Consider the following 10,764-nt stretch of genomic DNA (forward strand, 5'->3'; position numbering starts at 1 on the left):
GCGCTACTCGGCCACTTACGCCACTCCTAGTTCAGATGAAATCCATGACTCTGAAACGTAAAGCTTTTCCCCACTTTCCCCAAGTAGAAACTTGTTGATACGGCTCCACCAAGAAGTCGTATCTATTTGGAAAGGAGAACTCACCGATATTTCCCAGGAGATGCCTGTTAATGGATTAACTTGTTCCAAGAATTTTACTTCCCGAGTGTTGGGTAAGTAATCAATTCATTTATCAAAACAGCAACCTTGTTGCGAATATAAAACACACCACAGAGCCGGATCCCTCAGGTTTTGAGCGAGTATTTAAATCCCCTTCGAAAGGAGGATCTTAAAAAAATGAGTTTTGGGATCCGCTCTAACTTTTAAAAAAATCATTTTGAAGACTCGCAAAACATTTTTAAGAATGTTTGGAGTGAAGCTGATTTAATGAAGTAAATCAGTCCCCAGAATATTTAGAAAATGTCTGAATATTATTATTTAAATAATATTCCCATAAAGAATAATCTTTATAAAATAATTGAAGTAGAAGTATTAAAACTTATACTTGAAATGAATAGCAAATAATCAAAGATATACTTATACGAAAGTAATATCTTTATTTGAATAATCAAAAGTAAGTTTGATTATCGACACCTTATTCTTTAATACAATAAAGAATATTATTAAGTAATAAGCGGAGTCATAATACCTCGAATGAATACTATAAATAATATTCATAAAATAAAGGAGTCATACATCCTCAAATGAATATCCAAGTAATATTCAATAATAATATAAACTGAGTCATAAGCCCTCGAATGAATATTCAAATAATATTCAAATAATAAAATAAACTGAGTCATAAGCCCTCGAATGAATACTCAAATTAATATTCAATTAAGTAAAATAAAGGTATCGAATAAACCTTATTCGATCCATAGTTTTAAAAACTATATCCATATATATATAAATATATATATATATAATATACTCGGGAACATCGACTCCCGGTTTAGAAATATGTTCACCTTTTATCCCCTATACTAAGGGTATACGCAACTACTTGCTTATTTCTAGCATAGGTATTATGCAACTATAAGCATTGAAATCAACAGATAGATAACCAGATTACGAAACAGACATGCATATATACCATATCAGCATGCTCCAATATATCGCAAAATTTGCTAATAACAATCATGCACTATCACAAGATAATGCATATACATATATTTACATCACAACAACAGTATATCGGGTAGAAAACTTGCCTGAGCGACTGGGGGTTACGAATGGCTCGGGACGAGTCTGGTAACCTATAAACAACAAGTAAGTTGGAATTAAACCAAAGTCACTTGTAAATCTATACTCTAACCAACTCAGACTCTAACGCTCGTTTTGCGCTTACTGATTCTCTTAAGTCACTCGAGTACCCTCGGCTCCACCATTTTTAATAATTTAACCTTTACGAGTTTTAAGGCGATTCCTTCGCGAGTGTCTTACCAACTGCCTAACACACTTACCATAAATGTTTCATGCATTAATTAACCCTTTTTGGTCTTTAACCTATGTTTCAAAGTAAGGCGAGGGGAAAAGTTTCGTTCGCGAAACGCCGTTACTTGAAACGGTCGTTTCTCCTAAACCGTGCATCGGAATCGAACGAACTACATATCAAAACGAAGCTCATAACATGAGCTATCTAAACATGGCAGTGGTCATAATCTAGCAGGGGGTTCTCGGTTCCTAATGTTATGCACAAAAACAGTCCAAAGAAAATCGGACGTTACGACGGCTATGTTTACGCGATTACCAATGTTTAAACTACTCCAATTAACCACCAACCAACTCATAACCATCAATACAACAAAACTTCACCTAAACCATACCACATCCGTCCATAATCTCCAAGGTTTTCAACTCAAACAACCACAATCACGACCTATGAACTATAATCAAGCTTCAATTACCAAAAACACTTCCAAATCAAACCAAACTACTAATAATCACAATCCATGCTTCTCATTTCACAACACCAACCATTAAACTTACTAACAAATAAAGTAAAGGCTAGGGTTTGAAGTTTATACCTTCCTTGGGAGGTGTTAAGTTGCTAGGAAGCCTTAGGGAGCCTCCTACAAGCTTGATCTTTCCAAAGAAATCAAGAACACAAAGTTAGGCTTTGAAGTTTCTAAAAGTCCGATTTAAAGAACTGTAAAAATGAGGGTCTTACCATGATTATTTGGACGAGACTTGTGAACAAGAGTTGTAGGCCATCTCAATACCTTTCCAATGAGCTATAGAACACAATATTTGAGTGAGAAATGAAGGAGATACAGCAGTTTTAGTGTTCTGGTTCTGTTTTGGCCGAGAGCATGAAGAACAATGCCTTGGTTTCTTTTTGATTTTGATGAAAAATGATTTGCTTGGCTTGGTTGGTTTGATTTTTGTGTTTGTTTTAGTAAATTACCTAGTTGCCCTTGATTTTGTGTGGTTAAAAAGCCACCACATCTCCTTCCTTCCCATGTCATGCTTGTGTCATCCTCATGATGTCATCCTCCCCTCCTTGTCCTCTTCTCATTGGTTGGGTGACATCATCCTCTCTAATCCCTTTGATTAACTTCCTAATTGTTTTCCTAATGACCGCTGATCTGTTATACGGTTCGCTTAACTTTCGTTTTCGTTTATCGTTTGAAGGATCATACCCGGGATCTTATTACTTAGGTTCCCTTAACCTTTCTCAATATATTATATTCCTTTTATGATCCTCTCCTATAATCCTTTAATTTAAATCCTTTTTATCATGTTACCTTTTTCTCAAATCTTTCCGTATCTAGTGTATTTCCGGGAAAAATCAAAGTGTTCGGATTTGGATTCTGACGATCTTTACATACACTTATATCCCATATAAAGTACTAATAAAATCTCAGAATATCCATATCAGAACCCCTACATAGTGTGGCATGAAAAGTTTTCTCATTCAGCAAAAACACTATTCATAAGGGTTTCAAAAATTTCCCAAAAATTGGGGTTATTACAGTCTCCCCTCCTTAAAAGGATTCCGTCCCGGAATCAGATAGAAAATGAATAGGGATACTCTCTTAGCATTGCACTTTCTAACTCTCGAGTAAATTTTCCCACATTGTGGTTCTACCATCAAACTCTTACTACTTTGATAACCCTTCTCCTAAGCACTCGTTCCTTTTTACTCTATACCCTTCCTGGTTGCTCCATATAGGTTACGTCTGGTTGCATGTCTATGCGCTCATATGCCCCTATTTGTCTGGCATCCGAATTACACTTCCTTAACATTGATACGTGGAACACGTTATGAACTTGCTACAGGTTCGGGGGTAGGGCTAGCTCATATGCTAACTTCCCAAACGTCTTAATATATCCAAGGGTCCAACAAATTGTAGACTTAGCTTTCCTTTCTTTCCGAACCTCATCAATCCTTTTTCAAGGGTTTCCAAGGGGATACCTATAACATTACTAGGCCCCCTATTTCATACTCTTTGTCCTTTTTGAGTCAAATCAGCATACCTCTTATGTCCATCTTGGGTTACTACCAGCCGTCCTCTGATTAGATCTATTATATCCCTGGTCCTTTGGACTACTGCGGGTCCGAGCATCTTGCGCTCTACAACTTCATCCTAACATAAGGGAGATCGACATTATCTTCCCTCAAGGATCTCATAAGGTGACACCTCGATAATGACATATGATCTATTGTCGTGATATAACTAAATCCGCGTTAAGTGATCATTCCAATTTTTTTCAAGTCTATTGCACAGACTCTCATTATAGCGTTTAGCATTAGAGCTTTTGCTTCTCAATACCCATTCTTTTCGAGTTCGTAATCGCTACTACCTTCCGTTCCTAATATTATACTGGTTATACTTTTGCTCGTTAGCGTTCTATAACCTTTTAATAACCGCGTCAACCTTAGTATTACGAATGTGTTCCCATTCTGAATACCACCATAACTTTACTACTCCTTTTTCAGCTGTTTCTATTTTCGAAAGCTTAATCCTTCATATAGAAGTAAAAGAATTTATTGAGAGATCACTATGATCATGAACACTTGTTATCTCGCATAGTTAGTACAGAAGGTGGCCAGCCTTTAGTACTTGACAAGCAATTAAACAATAGTTGGTATCCTACTAGGCTTCTATCACACAGATAGACAGTCATTCGGCAATACCTCCCCTTCTGGAAGGGTTGTTCTTCTCAACTTACATGAAATGAAAAGAAGAGAAAAGAACGAACTGAAGAGAATTGTATATATAAAAAAAATATACTGCCACAAAATATCTGGCTTGGAACCTACCTCTGAACTATAGAGGTTTGTCATAGGAGAACAAAACATATACGTATTTATATCAGCATCAAGTATTATAGCATCGTATTTCCCATGCCTAAATATTTCTATTCCGTCCATCATTCTATGGACCCATGCTCTTCCTCGAGCTTATACACAATCACCTTTGAAACTCCCTCGATTTCGAAAATCGAATTTGGGATCTCATTTTAGACATCACCGTTACTAGAGTTCTATGCTTGCACCGCAACCTTCCTCATATAGTAATACGACTCTCTTTTCATAAGAGGGAATAAATATTCAATAGGTAGATACTCTACTTAATTAGTCTATCAATGATAACTTATACACTACCACGACCCGTTTAGTGGTACTCAATCTCAACATCCATTCCAATACAACTCTCACGGTTGTAATCAGCTCGTTACTCGCAGAATCATTGCTGCCTTACTATGGTCCACCACTGACCCACTGTCATCATTCACTTTCCATGAAATCTTAATAGCTAACCATACGGAGTCCATACATGTCGTATCAAATCCTTCTAAGGAGGTAACATAATCACCATTTCTGATTCATGAAGAACACTCCTGATCTCAAAGGTTCGTTTAGTCCTTTTGAAACATGGTCCAGGCTCATTCTCAAGATAGTACCTTCTAAGATAGATAGCCCGCTCATGGCGATTACACGAATTAAACCTTTACCAACTACTATTACGGCTGGGTATTGCACAGTCATCAGAAGGAATGTCAATCTTCCAAACCATAATACAACCTTCACAGTTTTAACCATCATCACTGTATTCTTTTGGCACAAGCGCCTATAATTATCCTCTTACCTTTAAAGTGTCGGCCACCTCTTTGGCCTTTCCTGATAGTAAAATTTCCTTACAGTCAATGTCACTTTAACCATCTCCAAATAAATTTTCTACCTTATTTCAATTACAGCTTATGTGAAAATGCTTTCCTTAAAATCTGATGAGTAAAAAAAAATCACCATTTTTCCATAAGTTATTGCCTCAGTCTTTAGAGGTTAATCACTGTCATGACTGACTCTCAATCATAATTAGAACATCTTTTATCTTAAGTCCTAATTGCCCTGAATAATTTCGACCATTACTGGTTCGATCCATACTTTTTCGTGGTTTAACACGTGCCCCACTTGGCAACATTATAATTACGTCATATTTCCTTTATCAATATTTCTATTCTTGAAAATTTTGAATATTACCTTTCTCCTTGTAAAACCTCTAAGGTTATCCTTCAATCGTTCCTCCTGTATTCCCTAGATACAGGGCATATTAAAATACCATTTACTATTACTAGAACCATTTTCTATATACTTCTGAAAAATTTCTCCACTGATTCTTGAAGGTTGTTGCTACATTAACCCTTTCCAAATCATACTGTCAAAACTCATACTGTCCCTATTAAGGGTGAAATTCCAACCTTTATGCATTCCCCTAGGATTCATTTTAAGTTACCGATGTTCTATCCTTAATTCCACCTTTAAAAGGTACCTGCATCCTTCCATGGATAAATCAAGTCATATATCCCTGATAAGGGTGTCTTATTCAATCATTCCCACCTCGATAGTCTATACGTAACTTCATAATAGCATCCTTATTCAAATTGAGGTCAATCCATATGGCCTCCAAAAGATAACAATGGTCATCCACTTTTCTTTCTTGATTTGGTAATGATAACATGGATGTTCTGGAAGATATTGGTCATGTTCAACGTGAACTTCTTCTTAATAATTCCTTATTTACTTTTGTTGTTTATCTCAACAGTCATCTCAATGTTGGGATATCTTTCATATCTGGCGTCTCCCTTTCTGGGTATCATGCCACCGGTCTTATACTTTACCTTCTTGAAGGTCACTTCCTTCACCCAATTTTCTTAATTTCTTACTTTCTTGTCTCCTCAGTCTATCCGCGTCTCATTATTTATCCTTCGAATTATCTCAAGGTTTCCTCGAATCTTCCCAACTTACAGGGGATAAAATATATGTATCTCTTATACCTTCAACCATCAATTTAACTCATGGTGAATCACTCTCATCCGGACGATTACCTACTTTTCTATTTCTATTTCTACGAGTCTTTAGGGTTTCCTCATACCCAACTCCCTTATCATTCCTCAAACTCTCTTGCCTTTATATTCCTTTCTCTTATCATTATTTCATGAACCAACACAACATAAGCATTGATTTCAAACATCCCGTCATTCTGGATTCGTGTCTTCAGAACGAATCTTGATAACTTTTACAACTTAGATTCATAATTCATCATACTCGTCTGCCTTTGTTCGGGCTCTTAAGCTTTTACACTATCTCCATAACCTTGGGAAGTACTTTCCTGAAAACAATTGACTGAACTTAAATCAGTTTATTATAATCTCTTGCTCCGTGCCTTCCTTGGCCTTTCACCAGCGGGTGGTCTCTCTCTTAGGAGGGTAAGTGACAAAACAGTCTTTTGTGGTTCGTCAATCATTTAGAATCTCAAATGATTCATCTATTTCCTTTAGCCAGGCTCTTGCCTCGACTGGGTCAGCTTGTTCCTTGGAACTCTGAGAGCTTAGCGACTTAAAGGTCATGAAAGAATTTCCCACCGCACTGTCTCCTCAGGGTGGTGGTTGGGGATAATAGTCTAAGTTCTCTTTAGACAGGTCCATGAATTGCCGTATAGGGGTACCATCTCGGGTCTCCTGTCCTTACTCGACTTTTGTTTCCTCAGTCTAAATATTTCTTCCTACTCCCCATAATTGGGGTCATCTTACATAATTTAAATCCTCATTTTCCACTTCATCATGTTATGGGTTCCTTTTGTCTTGGTGGCAACCTCCCTGACTATCACGTTCAGGGTTTGCTCTAACTCTTATTCCTCAAACTAGCTTTCATCTAAGATTTCATCTTTAAGCTCTTAAACCTTTGGAACCCAAATTCTATAGGAATACCTCATTATTCCCTTATCATCACTCTCGGTATTAATCTCATACCTATTTGTTGGCTCTCTGCCTTCATTCATCACTTTTACTGGCACAATATGTTCTTTTCCAATACTTCGGGCTGTATTGCTATCTCAAACAGCTTTTCGGTACCGGCTCCGGTTACCTTCACTACTATTTCCATTTTCTCAAAATCTCTTATAAACTCTCCAAAAGACATTATCATCTTGAGTCTCTCCTTTTTACTAAGGGCATCAGCCACCATATTGGCTTTCCCCGAATGATAAAGAATCTCCCAATCATAATTCTTGATTAGCTCTAACCGCCTCCTCTGGCGTATGTTGAGCTCTTTCTACGTAAGAATGTACTAGAGCTCCTATGGCTTGTGAATCTCACACTTCTCTCCATACAAGTAGTGCCTCAAATCTTTAGGGCAAAACTATTGCCACGAGCCCAAGCTCATGGGTGGGGATATCGAATTTTAAATTCCCTTAATTGTCTTGACGCAGACGCGATTATCTTGCTGTACTATATAAGAAGCACCCTAATTCCTTATGCGAAGCGTCACTTACAAATCACAAAATCTCATTTTCCATCCGGCAACGCCAACATAGGGAACGTCACCAACCTTTGCTTCGGTTCTTAAAAGTTGTTCTCGCATTTCTCTGTCCATTCGAACTTCTCAGTCTTACGAGTAAGCCACGCTAAAGGGGCTACTATCTTTACAAACTTGAACGAACCTCTGGTAGTGACCGGCCAATCCTACCTCTGGTAGTCGACCCAACCAGGGTCATCAATTCATCAGTGGTCCTTTATCCAATCTCGTCAGGATCCTCCATGGGATCCTCCTCAGCAACTATCCCTTCTAGGACAACATTCTCAACCACTACATCCTCAATATCAACATCATCCGGTCCTGCGTTAGGACGCTCTATTGGATCCACAATCTGATCTCCAATTAGTAATAAACATCATCGCGTTGATGTTCCTCAACTTCAGGGTTCGGAGTCCCGCTACCATATACGATAACAAACTATGCTTCTATCGCTACATTTATAAGGGTTCCCATAAGGGTTTTAACTGTCAGTACTACGTTAGGTAGTCCGACTATGAACTTGGCAAGAGTTCTTATTATCTTAGTGAACTTATTATCTTAACGTCCCATCATCTCTGAGGTTTATAACGTTTGGCTCTGATACCATTTCTGTAACACCCCCAAATCCGGGGTCGGGGATCCGAGTTGTCACGAGTTCTATTTCCCTTAACAACACCCAATCTTAATAAATAATCAACTACTCTGTACTGTGACCCCACAATAAACACACACACCACAAGTTATAGTCTCAGAGATGAATATCCAAAAATAATCACAAGTCGTTTTATTCCACAATTATATGCCAATACACCTTAAACAGGTTTCTGAATAAATTTACATTTCTTTGCCATTATTACAATTCATAAATATACATAATCTGATACATCAAAAGTTGAAAGCCTAGCCTATTGGTAGTTCCTACCTCAGCTATGGCGGCATCAGTGCTTCTAGAAAACTGCGGAACGTCTCCTAACCTCTTGCGAATCGGGAGCTTGGTCCGGTTCATCTTGTCTATCTGATGTTGTGTGATGAAAGAAGAAAGCAAGGGTGAGCAGCAAGCCCACCAAAATAATATGTATAATGATTAACAATATATGAGCCTTCTCATAGTACTCATGAAAGTCTTGGTCAAAAGAAATGAACCAAGTTGATATCTTAATGCGATGAAGTCACAAAATATTCAGTATATATATATACATATATACTTTTCAAAATATTGGAAGTCCTCTTCCATGCACAATATACACAAAGTCCCAGTGTATAACTGTATAAAAAAAATATCGTTGCAAGGTGATCTCATATATCTAACCTTGTCTCAACGTTTTTCTGAAAATCTTTGTCATTCATAAGACAATTATTAATTAGATGTAAGTTTCAAAGATGAAGTTACAAGATACCCCAATATACTTATATCTTTCCCAAATACTACTTGAACTACCACCGTTCAAGTTATAATTAGCTTCAAAAGTTCATCACATAGATGAGACTATAAGGCAAGATTTGAATAGATTAAATCTTTAAAATATTATCAAAATAAAATGAAGTTACGAGATACTTCATTTGATGTAAACATCATTTTGAAAACTTGACCCTGCCAACACTCAACAATCGCCCAACCGTAGCCTTTCTATCGAAGTGCTCTGGGTAGTGTTGCAGAAATTATCCAATTGGATGATGAACTCATTACGGGAGTTTGCCGCGCCAGGAAGACCACTTACGATGATCAGTCGTAGTAGTACAACCCCACCATTTTCTACATGTAGAGGAGAACCTGTCGGATTTACTTGTCAACCGAACACTGAACTCCTAAGGAATGGACCGCCTTAGCGGAACTTCCAGGCCATTTGGGCCAATATAATAAGGCTGGGCCGGCGCTACTCGGCCACTTACGCCACTCCTAGTTCAGATGAAATCCATGACTCTGAAATGTAAAGCTTTTCCCCACTTTCCCCAAGTAGAAACTTGTTGATACGGCTCCACCAAGAAGTCGTATCTATTTGGAAAGGAGAACTCACCGATATTTCCCAGGCGATGCCTGTTAATGGATTAACTTGTTCCAAGAATTTTACTTCCCGAGTGTTGGGTAAGTAATCAATTCATTTATCAAAACAGCAACCTTGTTGCGAATATAAAACACACCACAGAGCCGGATCCCTCAGGTTTTGAGCGAGTATTTAAATCCCCTTCGAAAGGAGGATCTTAAAAAAATGAGTTTTGGGATCCGCTCTAACTTTTAAAAAAATCATTTTGAAGACTCGCAAAACATTTTTAAGAATGTTTGGAGTGAAGCTGATTTAATGAAGTAAATCAGTCCCCAGAATATTTAGAAAATGTCTGAATATTATTATTTAAATAATATTCCCATAAAGAATAATCTTTATAAAATAATTGAAGTAGAAGTATTAAAACTTATACTTGAAATGAATAGCAAATAATCAAAGATATACTTATACGAAAGTAATATCTTTATTTGAATAATCAAAAGTAAGTTTGATTATCGACACCTTATTCTTTAATACAATAAAGAATATTATTAAGTAATAAGCGGAGTCATAATACCTCGAATGAATACTATAAATAATATTCATAAAATAAAGGAGTCATACATCCTCAAATGAATATCCAAGTAATATTCAATAATAATATAAACTGAGTCATAAGCCCTCGAATGAATATTCAAATAATATTCAAATAATAAAATAAACTGAGTCATAAGCCCTCGAATGAATACTCAAATTAATATTCAATTAAGTAAAATAAAGGTATCGAATAAACCTTATTCGATCCATAGTTTTAAAAACTATATCCATATATATATAAATATATATATATAATATACTCGGGAACATCGACTCCCGGTTTAGAAATATGTTCACCTTTTATCCCCTATACTATACTAAGGGTATACGCAACTACTTGCTTAT

This window comes from Apium graveolens, chromosome 8, assembly GCF_009905375.1.
Source record: "Apium graveolens cultivar Ventura chromosome 8, ASM990537v1, whole genome shotgun sequence".
NCBI classification, from domain to species: Eukaryota; Viridiplantae; Streptophyta; class Magnoliopsida; order Apiales; family Apiaceae; genus Apium; species Apium graveolens.